Genomic DNA, 14,405 nt, shown 5'->3' on the forward strand with positions numbered 1-14,405 from the left:
GTGTTGTTTCCAATTTAATTTTGAATCTAAGAATACGCCAAGAAATTTTATTGAAGCTATATAATGAATTTTATAATTATCAAATTGTAGGTGGTTTGGAAGAGAATATCGGTTTCTGGTGAAAGTAACAATGGTTGATTTACTCTCTATGATTTTTAAATTCTTATCCGTCGCTCATTTTTTTTATAATATTTAATCCTGATTTAAGGTACTCATTACATTTATCTATTGACTTATTTTTTACACAGATTGCAGCATCATCAGCATATTGTAAGATTTTTATATGTTGAAAAAGTTTATTTTCTAAATCAGCAGTATACAGAATATATAATAAAGAACTCAAGATGCTACCTTGTGGTAGTCCCAAAGATGTGTACCGTGTGTTAAATTTATCTCCATTTAATATAAGGTGTACTGATCGATTAATATACAAATTAATGATATTCCATGTTACAGTTTTAGGTATTTCTATTTCCAACATTTTCGCATATAGCATTTTCATTAATTATTTTTCCTTCTATTTAATATACCATTACATATACCTAAATATTCGTAAAAAATAGTTATAAAGAAAATATTTTTAACTCTGAAGGTAACATTTCGATGGAAAATTTAGTATTAATTAACATTTTTGTAGATTTACGGGTACGAAAAGTGCATAGAATTTACCCAAATGCACCCTAGTATATAGGGATAAATTCACCCCTTGCTCAAAAACGCACACCTTTAAATGGTAGCACTCCGCGGTTTATTCATATTTGGGGGTCAATTGACCATATGAAACCATTAAACCACTAACTGGTGCGCGGACTCAATGGAACAACTGACAGCGAAATATTTTTCAAATTTATTTCAATTTCCCCCACCCAACCGAACAGCCGCGCTGTGTATTGCTTGACGATGTCTGAAATGTATTTAGTGTATCATATATTATCTACACAAATACATTGGTTTGTTTTTGGTAGCAAGTTGCGGAGCGGCAGTCGGCTCCAGTAACAATTACATAGTAATTCACGAATACACCTACTGAAAGATTTGGTATATTTTCTTCGTATTTCATAAAAGGTTTAAAATTGTATTCTAAAAATTATTTTTATTGACTAATTATAGATGGCATCATGTGAAAAAGAGCAAAAACGACTACAGCGGGTAATGATAGGCTGTCTCAGTGAAGATGAACATAATGAAGAGGTAGTGAATGAATAAGACTGCGAAGACGATATATTAATTAGATCCGTAAAGTCAGTCCCTCGTAAGTACTTTACTTGGTTGTAAAAGATGAAAAAGTAAGTGGTCAAAACGACCCTCTCCCATATCACGAACAAGGGAATTAAACTCAATAACTCATATGTTAGTTATTGTGACAGAAGAAAAAAATCGACCAACACATTTCTCCTGTAAAAAAGGTGCTAAATTCATATGTCTTAAACATTTATTTTGTGTATGTGCAGAGTGCAATTCCAATAATATGGTTTACAGTAATACCTCACTTATATTGTTTATTTCTTTATGTATATTTGTAGTAAAATAATTATAATATTAATTTACAATGCTTGTTTATAAAAAAAAAGGTCACATATACTATATATTGAGCTTTTCACGTGCAAAGAAGGTATGCGGACCCATAATCCGCCGCCACTATCGGTGCACAGAAAGCAGGCGCCAGTGACGGAAGGTTAATGTTGTAGTTCCTTTTTAAAGTATATAATTAATAGCCTAATTACATTAAATCAACTTTAACTTGAGAATATCCGTCAGAAAAATCATAACATAAGTATGAGATTCATCCTTGAGAAGACCATATGCCATGATAACAGTAAAATTCTCCTGTCAGTGATTCTATAGTAAATTATAAGAAAAAACCAGAAAAAAACCCATAATAACAAGGATTATCAGAAAAATTTAAAAAGATAGGAAATAAATTTAACATTTTAACAACATTCAAAATAACAGACACATTGAGATCTATTTTATCTAAAACTAAACCTAACAATGAACAAGGAAGAACAACGAATTGTATTTATAAAATACTTAGTGAAAACGATCATTTTTATTTAGGTGAAACATCAAGACTATTAAATGTTGGAATAAGTGAACTTTGATAGATCCCAAATATGTAATTCCGCATGGGAAAAGTAACATGGGGTTGAATGGAACAATTTAATTATAGTCCTAAAAGAAACATGGTAAAAAGAGAAAAATCAAATAAGCAGCTTTAATTATGCCAAATGAGACCAATTGTTTCGCAAACTCCTCCGCAGAATGCAGTAGGATCTGGTTACCTATATTAAAAGAGGAAGTTAATAAAAAGAAAATACCAATAATTTGGTATATATACCAATAATACCAAATACTTACCATATCGGGATCGTAATACGAGATTTTTTCTGGTTTTTTTCTCATGATTTTTTATGGAATCACAACAGGAGAATTTTCCTGTCATCATGGCATGTGGTTGTATTTTTAACGACGAATCACATGCTATTATTTTTCTGATGTTCTCAAGTTAAAGTTGATTTCATGTAATTGAATAAAGTCTCTTACAATAAAGTCGTCTTAAGAACACAACTTAGCAATATTGGCAATATAATGCTAAAATCGTCCACTTCAAAATGTATAATATATGTGTCAATTGTCAAAACAAATGATCAGATTAAATTAAATTATTAGAAAAATGTTTCCCCAAGTAACAAAAATCAAAATTCATTTAATTTATTAATGTTTTGTATTTTAAGAACGATTTTTGAAATGGAAATTGAAACATCAATAAACTAAAATTGTGGCTTATAACCATTAACAGTAGTAATTGCATTAAAGAAGTATAGTTCCTAAAGAAGGCTTATAAAAAATTTAAGAAAATTGAAGGAAAAAATCTTATACTAAATACACACTTTTAAACTATGGGCCTACTAGGTTAAGTTCTATAGATTGGTAAATAGCCACAACAATTACAAAACCAAGCAGAATAAGAAGGGATCTAAATAAATTTCACCCATATAAGTCTCCGGGGATAGAGCATGTTCAACATGGGAGTTCGTACTGGAGGTATGGCAAAATGTTACAGTCATATACTTACCTAAGCTAGGTAAAGTATCAGACCTAACATCAATCATATAGACCAATAAGCTTGTCGTCCTTTTTATTAAAAATACTAAAAAGGCTTCTGGATAGGTACATAAGAGATGAAGTGCTAAAAGATAATCGCTTAAGCAATCGTCAATATGCATCATTATTATGATAGTAATTAATATATTGCAGATGTGTTGTGGATCATTGACCGTCAACAGCTCTGATAGTTTGATTAATATTTCCTCAGTGGTTGAAGAAATATATTAAGAAGCTTTTTCGTAATGTACATTCATCGCTGTGTAGATCTGTAGCATTGACGTTGACTCTAAACTCTCACTTGAACCAACAACGACTCTACTTCTTGATCACTTCGATAATGATCACCAAAGAACCTAACTTTAAAATTTTAAAATAAATAGTACTAAAGAGACGTTGACTAATAAATTCCAAGCAGTCATCTCCATGTCCATATTTTAAAAGCGTCTATGCGTCGTCTATCTGATTCTTTAATTGTTCATGTCTTACATGCATAGTAAAATATCAAAAATACCAGAGCTAAAACGAGTTTTTTCTTGTTTGTCATAGTAATGTGATCACCACGCCATCGCCTCTTTAGTTCCGTTATTTCTGCTCTTTTTGGTTGTATGCGTCTTTGAATTTCAGGTTCACAACTGCCTGTGTTGTTAACTAGAGCTCCAAGATATATTATCGAGGAGACTACCTCGCATCATGCAATATATCGGGTTTCAGAAAACTATTATTGGCGATAAATAACCATTAAAACTTTTTCACAATCACAATTTTTTTTTTAATTTAGTAATTTCTAGTAGAGGCTAGAAGTGCAGCGCCGTCTGCAAAATGCAAGTTACATATCTTGACTCTGCTTAGGTTTACTCCTCCCTCCCAACAATCCAAAATTCTACGCATTGTATAAATTCTAAATAAATGTTAAATAATAAAGTAGATAAAACGCATCCTTGATTTAGTCCCTTTTCCAAAGTATATTCGTCAGATAGGCATCTGTCCATTCAAATATACGCCAGGTTATATTGATAGAGTTTACCAATAAGATGAGTTAAGTGTTTAGATACACCCGTTGTTGTCAGTATGTTTTATAGTTTGTCCCGTCAAACATTATTAGAGGCCTTTGTATAATCAACAAAACATACAAATATTTTTCTTCTTCGTATTTATAAGCAATTCTGCTTGTTCATTGGCGGATTAATACCTCTATGGAAGGTTGCCACTTCCTATTTTGCGCGGTCGTCCTATACTTCTTCTGCCGATTGGTGAGTTATCTCTTGCTGTTTTGACGACACGGGTCTCCTCCATTACGCTTATGTCGTTTTTCCATTCGTTTTTTTATTTTGTGTCCATTAATTTATTCACTGTATGTTACATTTTCTTGACTTCATTTCAGTGTTAATGTGTCTGTTTCGCCATATAGTGTTATTAAGGTATCCTGCCTGTCTATTTGCTTTTTGAACTTGATCTTTTATTACTTTGTCCTGGTCTCCATAGCTAGACAGTGTAATTTACAGGTATTTTATTTTAATTACTTGTTCAATACTGATGCCATCAATTTCTATTTTACATCTGGTTGGTTCTTTGCTGACTTCTATTATTTTATTTTTCTGAGATGAACTTGTCATTCTTTTGTTCATAGACTTATTAATTTCTTTTGCTTTTATGTTCAATCTGTGGACTAGTCTTTGCAGACTATCTTCATCTTTGGCTATTAATATTGCGTCGTCAGCGTAAGAGAGTATTTTGATTTCTTTGTTTCCCATTCTGTATCCTCTTCTTTTGTTAACGCTTTTGATGATTTCATCAATAATTAAATTGAAGAGCATGGGGATCAATGAATCCCCTTGTCTTATTCCGCTGCCTATTTCTATAGGTTTTGTAAGTTGTCCATCTATTCTGACTTCTATTTTGTTGTTTTGGTAGATGTTTTCGATCACTTTTATAATATTTAGGGGAACTTCTCTATTATACAGAAGATGGATTACATCTTTAAAACTTACTCTGTCAAACGCTTTGGTTAAGTCAATTAGATACAGAAACGCTATTCTAATATACTCAGTAATTTGCTTTATAACCAATATTGCATCTGTATACGATCTTTCACTACGAAAACCCTGTTGTTCATCTGCTAAACTTTGTTTAGTGTATTACAATATACCCACCAACTGGTAGTTCTACGGAATCAGCATTGGATGATAATTGGATGATAAATTGGCTTATCTTCAAGTAAGTGAAGGACCACGAAATACCAATGGCCGCTTTGTTAGATATTAAAGAGGTATTTAATAATATTTCTACGAACTTTTTGATAAAGGCAATAACTAGACAAAGTACATCTTCGGTAATATGCAGATGGATAAGAGCATTCCTGGAGAATAGGATCGTAATATCCATTCTGGGTAAAGCAACCATCAAAACCAGAGTAGGTGGATGCTGTCCATAAGGAGTTCTGACACATATGTTGTACTTTGGGCAGCTTTGGTAGATGGCCTTCTCAAAACTCTAGACACAAAAGATTATTACTGTCTAGGATATGCTAGCGATATTGCAATCATCGCCAGGGTCAAATATAAATTTGCCCAGGTAGTGTCTGAAAGAGTGCAAACATCCCAAAATATACTTGATGACTGCTGAAAACCAGAGAGACTGACAGTCAATGCTCAAAAAATGCAAATCGTCAATTTGACAAAGAAGACAGTATTACAACGTCTAAAACTACTGCTGCTGGTTAAAACATACCTAGTGGTGTATTTTGATAATATGCTGACATAAAACAATCACATACTGTAAACAACACAGAATGTTACTATGTCCGTGGCCAGATACAGAAGAATGTTCTTTCTGTAAGAATTGGGAGCTCCACCCCAAAATGACTCTACTGTTATTCACAACGGTTATTAGACCAATAATAACCTACGGGTCTGTTACATGATGGACGAAGACGCAGTAAGTAGCAGCAATACGGCTGCTAAATAATAGACAAATACTAGCTAGTATGTCTGTGTATAAGGGGTATAAAAATAACTCCTACAGCAGCATGCTAAGTCTTGCTGAATCTACAACTCCTTCGTATCAGATAATTTATGCACATATTAATATAATAGTCAGCGCATCACATAAGCCAGGTGCATAGTGCTGACAATAAAAAGCAAATTGTGGAGCTAAACGCAGATATCGTAATGGAACATTGAGATAATATCCATTTATCCTTTAATTTTTTTGCTAAAACTTCAGGCGGTTTTCCTTTTCGATTAACTATTAATGTGTCCATAGCATATATTTGGTTATTAAATAAGGTTTTAGTGAGATTGACACTATTATAGAAGTTGTCTATGTAGACCGCATGACCAGCACCAAGTTTTCTAGTTATATCCATATATCCAGATATTGTAATGGAACATTGAGGTAATATCCATAAAATCTACAAAGTAATAGCTACGAGATATAGCTTTGACAATAAATTCAAAATTAATATACCAGGTAAGAAAAACTAGAAGGAAGGTGTACTTATAGAAGTGGAAGCTACCTGGTACACTAATAGCTCAAAAATATCGGAGGACGCAGGAGTCTGTATAGTAGGGATACGTTTTCCGGTAAGTCCATATAAGGATTTCACAATTTTTAGGCAGAAATAACTGCAATATATCACTGCGAGGAAGAAATAGAAAGGCAGATCAATTGTCATCTTCACAGATAGACAGACAGCTATTAAGGAACTCAAGTCTGTAGATTGTCAATTCTAAGCTAGTACGAGGTTATATGGGTTCCCTAAATAAGCCAGTAGACCATAGCAGGGTTACAGTAGCCGGTACCGGGACACAAGGGTTATAAGGACAAATAAAAGCAGACGAAATATTCAAATAAAATTTATGAATGCCATTCGTTGGACCGGAATCCTTTAAAGGATTTGCAGAAACGAGAATGGATATAAGAAAGTGGGTAGTTATCTCTGTAATGGAGGAGGAATTCATCAAGACAGAGACAGAGAAGAAACAGTTCATTACAGGATAATCGTCAAAATTTACGGCAGATCTAATAAGAAAAGACAGGAAAATAATCAAAGCCATAGTTGGCCTTCTAACAGTGCACTGTAAGCTGAAAAGGCAGTTAAAGTTGATAAGATAGTTAGATGATCACCTAAGATAGTTAGATTGCTGAAAAGAACCCTTAATAGTAAAATGCAGGGCGCAAGACCAAAAGGAAGGCCACGGAAAAAATGGGAGGATGAAGTGGCAGCGGACGTGCAAAATTTGCTAGAAGTGAGAACCTGGAGAAGATCGACGCGGGACCGACAAGGTTGGAGGCATAGTTTGGAGGAGGCTAAGGCCTGATTTGGGCTGTAGCGCCAGTGGAAAGAGAGAGAGAGAGAGAGAGAGAGAGAGAGAGAGAGAGAGAGAGAGAGAGAGAGAGAGAGAGATGATCACCTATACAGATTCTGCCATCTAGAAAAATAAATAGCAGACCACATTTTATGTCACTGGAACAGCCTGGCAAATGTGCGATTCTTTGTATTAGGGGAACAAATGCTACCAGCAAAACGTTACATGAAAAGTTTAGTCCCAAAATTAGTAGATATATTTTAAAAATTGTCAGCTTAAAGATTGTTTTTTAGGGCTAGAGGACGAGAATAAATCTGTAAAGGTCGCAGTAGAATAGGCCCAAAGCCGTATCGTTGAATCTATCTATTTATCCCTGACTAAAGGTAAAGTCAGTAAGTGAAACTAATATCTATTCTTTACTAAAGAGAGTGAGTTAGTTTACTAAAACTAATTTTTACTTCTGCTTTTTATGTTTCTCTGTTACCACTGTATATTATAATGTGTTTGTAAATTCACGGCTTACTACAACTTTAACTGTAAGTAAATTGATAAATTGAAATAAAAAACTTTAACTGTGTCTTCTCCAATAATGTCGTTGGTTGTTTCAACATAGTTTTGAGGAATTACTCTGTTGCATATTAACTCAATAATATTCTTCAAATGATTTCTGTCAAAGGCGTTCCAAAGGTCTATAAAACACAGATATTCCACTTATTGACAAAATATTTATGTACAATAATTCGCAATATATTTTTAGGCAAATTTATTAAGGATCTCAGTTTGTCTTGCAATTCAAGAATCTCTACACATACACACATTATAAATTATTACTCATACCCGTTTCTGATTTATCAATGTTAGCTTAACGTTATGATAAAATACCAACGTACTATTTAAAAAAATCTGTTATCATTCCTATTTGTACCACCATCGATTTTTGTATACATTTTCCTCTATTAGATTACATTACTAGAATTTAAAATGTTATTTAAAATATCGGTTTTAATTTTCATTATAATAGTGTTTATATGCATAATACACCAAAATGAAGCATACGTTTTCAATAGAAGTCATTATAACCAACAGCGTCTGGTTTATATACCATGTAAGAAAGGATTTGTAAGATTCGGTAACAAATGTGTAGAGTTATTCTCTTAAAATAACAATTGAGGTAAGTCGATATTTAAACAAAATTTTATTTTTCATGTTACATATTAAATTTTAGACGTATAAGTTTTTAACATTTAATTTTAAAAAATGAAATTATTGCCTACGGTTAAAACGAGCACATAGTTAACATTAATTTTATAGATACTTATTATATTAATGAAGACTATTATTTGGTAAATTTTTAGACAAGTTTTATTAATAAATATATAGCTATAACTTCTATAACTTACTCCATACGTGATTAATGAGAAGACTTAGGAGAGAATAATTGCTTATAAGGTATATGCTCCGGAGGAAGCTGATACAGTTGTCACTTGGAGATCCTTTATTATAAATATATATATATATATATATATATATATATATATATAATATATATATATATATATATATATATATATATATATAATATATATACCTCAACTGGTATGGTGGGTGAATATTGACCCAAGACTAACAATTTAACCAATATTGTACTCGGCGGACGGTACTGTCCAGCTATAAATTCTCTTATTTTCTACAGTACTCTCAGTTGACATACGACCATTGTGCATACGGGCAACTGTTTTTTGAAAACTTCGGAGAGGAAAAAAATTCGGATCACATTTAACCCAGTATACCTTTAGTGACATTATTTTTTGCTTTACTGGTAATAATGTACCACCGCAACAGACCTCTTACGAGACATGAACTGGAACAAGAGGCTTTAAACGCTTATATTAGTGATTATTCGTCTAGTGAAAGTGAGTTAAGCAATCATAAAAATGACTTAGTGTTGGAGGCATCAGACAATGAGCAAGCTGAAAATGAAATTGTTCAAGAACAATCAGATACAGTTGAAAGTGATAAAGGGAGAATTCAACATAGGAGGTCAGCATTTTTTAAAAAGAATAAATATAATTATTCAAAACTACCTCCAGCCAGCAGAAAAACTCAAGCAGAAAATACAATCAGAACACGCATACCTGCCTTGATAGGTGATGCAGAAAGAAATAAACTAACCAAACCAGTACAAACATGGAATTTGATATTTGTCGATTATATACTAGATGTTATAATACAACATACGAATGAAAAAATTACTGGTTTGATAATATCTTACGGTGATAGGGCCTTAAACTGTTAATTTATAAATCCTGTAAAAAAACGCTGAAATAATAGCATTCATTGGACTGTTTGTGCTGTCTGGTGCTGTCGGTAACGAATTTGTCTTCCTAGGCCATATATTCTGCCATTCAAATCAACAAAGCGATAGCAGCTTAAAAAGATTTAATCTTTTACACATTTCGAATAGCCCAGAGGACATGAAACGATATTATTAAATCGTTTTCGTTCATGGCCACCAAAGTAGGTGGCACCTCTGTACGCTAACCACTGCAGTGGTTAAGTTGTTGGAGACATTAGCTGGACTTTCTGAGTTTGAATTTGTATCAGCCCAAGTATCTAATGAAGCAGGGATGCTGAAATAAGTGATAACACTCTATTGATACTGATTCAAGAACGGGCAATTTATATTATATATATATATATATATATATATATATATATATATATATATATATATATATATATATATTATTATTATTTTTAATAATAAATAAAATGTACGAAAAATTTACAGAAACAAAACGAATTGAATGAAAACCAACAGCAGAAAAACCGGGATATGTCTTAGGTATACAAAGGAACTTATAATAAGTACTAAAATCCGCTATCGCATATTTATCATCGGTTTATATTTTACAGACAAGTTGATTTACAATATGTTATTTGTAAAAGTTTATTTTTTATTTTTTAATTACAAAAAACTATAGTATCGACCTATATTTTGTTTGTTATTTTTCCATCCAGTCTTTATATCTCAAGTTATCGTCAAAACAATTAATACAAAATATAATATAAATCATATGTAATCAACAAATTGTCAATTGGATTGTTATTTTCTGCTAGTGAAACATTTGAAATGATACCCAAGGTGTGTCTGTTTACTCAGAATTCTGTTTATCTTTATTGGCATTGTAAATTCCTCCCAATATCTCATTTTTCGTAGGTAGCCCTTATCAGTAATTTCGGTGTATTTATGCCTGGAAATATATATGAATCAGTTTTTTAGCTACTACCGAACTGCTGCATCAAATTTAAAATGGTTCATAAACTAGCTTTATTCATGTTACTTTTAATTCTAATAATTTGCTTTATTTACAACAATGAAGCTAACATAATTGCAAATAAAACCTTACAGCACATTATCGATGTACCTTGTAAGGAGGGATATGTTAAGCTTAGAGGAAAATGTGTTGAACTATTTGACTAAAGTTATGCGAATATCTAAGGTAAGCAGAATTCAAATATATGCATTGTTATTAGTACTATAAACAAAACGGTAATTTTTTATAATTTCATTATTGTTTCCTTTAGTATATATTATATAGGCATACAATTCGATTATTTAAAATTTTTTAATATCTACCTATACATTTTAGAAAATTTGCGGTGTCAACATAATTAAAGTCTGTACCTGAAAGTTTATTAAAATTGTTTGGAATATTGAACATGTTGCGTTCACTTACAAAAAGGCGACATTCAATTAAAAAATATTTTTCACTATTTATTTCGTCACAAATTTCATTTGGGGAGATTGTATCTGGTAAACAAGTAAGAGGGCGTATATCTTGTATATACAGTGGGTGATCAAATTATTAGAGCCACCTAGTAAAATTCAATTTTTTTTACAAAACGGATATATAATTGAGTTGTATAATATAAAAATGCGTTTGTTTCCATTTTATTATCTTATAAAACTTTATGAAAGTACAATAAATAGTCTAACAGTAGTGGCAGCACAGCAGGCGTGGCAATACGTGGAAATAACAACTTTTTTATTGAACACTTATTACTCCACGAGAAAAATAGCATCATTTTCTAAAGTTTCAAGAGCAACTGTGAACCGTGTAAAGAAAAATCTTGACAAAAACTTGGATTTGACCCCACCACAGCACAAACAAAAATGTGGTCGAAAAAAAAATAAAAAAAAAAACACCATGTGATGAAAGAAAAATTCGAGATATTGTATTGGCAAACAGAAAATAACCTTGAAGGATTTTAACGAAAATGATGCAAGAGTCTGGCAACAATGTTTCATCAATATCAGTTAGTGGGCGAATAAAGGACCTTTATTATATAATATTATATAATAAAGGAAAAAAGGTTTAACGGGTTCAAGATTGGGTCATTCATGATTGGAATCAGGTAAATAACCTTACTTAACATTGTTTTTTTTTATGTAGTCTACAGTTAAATAACAATAATATTTCAGGTTTGTTTTTCGAACGAATCTACCGTGCAGATCCTCAAGCATTGAGCTAAATTTGTGAGGAGAAGAGCTGGAGAAAAATACAAAGCAAATTATATTGTAAGGACGGTATAACACCCTTTGAGCACTATGGTGTGGTCTATCATAAGCAATCTAGGAACTGGTAGACCCGACATTGTCGAAGGAATAATGTGTCAAACCAGTATTTGAGAATACTGCAAACAAAAATGCTTACTCAGGTCCAAGAGTGGTTTTCGAATAAGAGTTTTAAGTTTATGCATGACTCGGCGCCTTTTCACAAGGCAAAAACTTTTATTACAAAATTCCTTGTTGACAACCAGATAAAGGTGCGTGGCTGAGCTGGTAATTCGCCAGATCTGAATCCAATTGAAAATCTTTGGAAATTCATGAAGAAAAAAAAATTTAATGAAAATATTACCATAAAGCATCAATTTATCAAGCGTTTAATATCAATATGGCGCAGGAGTGGAACAATTCAACAAAATTGCCAGAAATGCATAGAAAATATGCCAAGAAGGTGCTGCAAACATTGACAGTACCAATTACCTATTAGGCTTAAGGCATAATTTTAAGTGTTTTCATGTAATAACTCGTTTCTTTTTTAAGATTTGTAAACTGAGTTAGGTTCTAAATCACAATAAAATAGAATTATCTGCAAAAATATGTTTTACGGCTCAATTACCTATCATTATTGAACAAAAAGTGAAATTTTATGGGGTGGCTCTAATAATTTGATCACCCACTGTACGTAGAACAGTAATAACAATTTAAAGTTTTTGGCTCCGAATTCTGGGTAACCACGCATAAATATCTTTTTTCCATAGCTAATGTTAAAGTGTTGCTATAACAACGGTTTTGAGTAGATAAAGTATCACTTTAACCGCAAGGGTAGATAAAGTGACACTTTAACAGCAAGAGTAGATAAAATTATTTATCTTTTTTTTATTCAATAAAATATTCAATAAAATTTACAAATTTACAAATTTACAAATTTACAAATTTACAAATTCAAACACATTAAGGATTAAAAACAACTGAAATTTTACAATTAACATTATTAGAAATATTTATTTTTGGAGCATCACAACTTGTACTCGTTTGCTTAAACACTTGAGTCGAGGTACTGGATTGCAATGACCATCATCAACAAATAGACGTCATCAGGAGCTTCTGTCAGAAATTTAGTAATGTCATCTGACTCCATGATTTTGGAGTTTTTAGCTTTGTATCCTCCACTCAGGTTTTTTAGTAAGGTGGTTAACTTGCTGAATTTAGCAATGTCACAATTTTCATTCACCAACAACGTACGCTTCAGCATCGAATAATACGACCATAATGAGGATGGCATCGCTTTCTTCGACTTTTCAGAAAAATACGCCAGAAGTATTTTTTTCTCTTACGCCATTGATATTCTTAATGCTTTTCCACTTTTTAAAAGACTGGTATTATTTCTCATACATCATACTAGATTTTTGTGGCAACAATAAACTTTCTGCTTCCAACGCTGCATTTTCTACATCTGATGGCAGGTTTTCCTTTTCTTGTGTCAATTCTTTTCCGTCCATTTCGTATTTATTCACTTTGTACACAAAACGCAACAATATTCTCCGCAAAAACCATAACGTAACATTTGTTTTACATTTTTTGACAAAGTAATTCATATCCGTAGCAACGGAGCAACACAATTGCGATTTTTGTGCTAAAAATTACAATTTTCTTTGAAATTCTATTTTTCACCTGAACTTGAAGTCTTGCTATAGAAAAAAATGTTGTATTGCACACGACGATAATATCGCATTAACTTCTCGAGCATAATTAGCGTCGCGACTGACGTCTCGACGATAAAAGACGCTCTCGAAAATAAAGTACAATTTTATCGTCTTGTACAATAAATAACTATTAATTTTTCCTAGTGTTGCGTGTGAATAATTTTACTCTTGAATCCCCTTACACGTAATTAAATTTCTGATAACTATACGATTTTATAATACCCGCGAGATTTCGACAATCCGTTACATCTGTTTTGATACTTTCCGACACTTTACAATAGCACTTGTCTGCTACTTCGTTTCCGTCAATATTTATATGAGACCGGATACATATAAAGGTAATGTGTTTGGATTTTTTTTAGTATATATACATATATATATATATATATATATATATATATATATATATATATATATATACGTATATATATACCTATATATTTATTTTATTTATATATTTATTATATAATATAGTATATAATATAGTAAATCAAAAACAATTATAATAAATTTTATAAATTATTCTCTCAGGGTTCTTCGGACTTCATATCTTAATTATGCATTAAATTTAGATTTAAAAAAACCAATAATAATTGGTCTTCACCAATGAAGAAGTACTGCGGAGGATGAACATAACCGCGGATTTGGTCAACATCGTGAAAGGCCGTAAGCCGCAGTACTTGGGACATATAATGAGAAATCAAGACAGATACGAGC

At 31.9% G+C, this 14,405-nt stretch overlaps 1 long non-coding RNA gene across 1 annotated transcript in view; it reads left to right on the plus strand.

Moving 5' to 3' along the window:
* The first annotated feature begins 10,547 nt into the window (after positions 1–10,547).
* LOC140440289 (uncharacterized) overlaps positions 10,548–14,405 on the plus strand; it is a 29,432-nt gene continuing 25,574 nt past the window's right edge. Inside the window, exon 1 of the long non-coding RNA XR_011950806.1 lies at positions 10,548–10,918. This is a non-coding gene — a long non-coding RNA (uncharacterized lncRNA). The remainder of the gene's footprint in view (positions 10,919–14,405) is intronic.

This window comes from Diabrotica undecimpunctata, chromosome 1, assembly GCF_040954645.1.
Source record: "Diabrotica undecimpunctata isolate CICGRU chromosome 1, icDiaUnde3, whole genome shotgun sequence".
Classification (NCBI taxonomy): domain Eukaryota; kingdom Metazoa; phylum Arthropoda; class Insecta; order Coleoptera; family Chrysomelidae; genus Diabrotica; species Diabrotica undecimpunctata.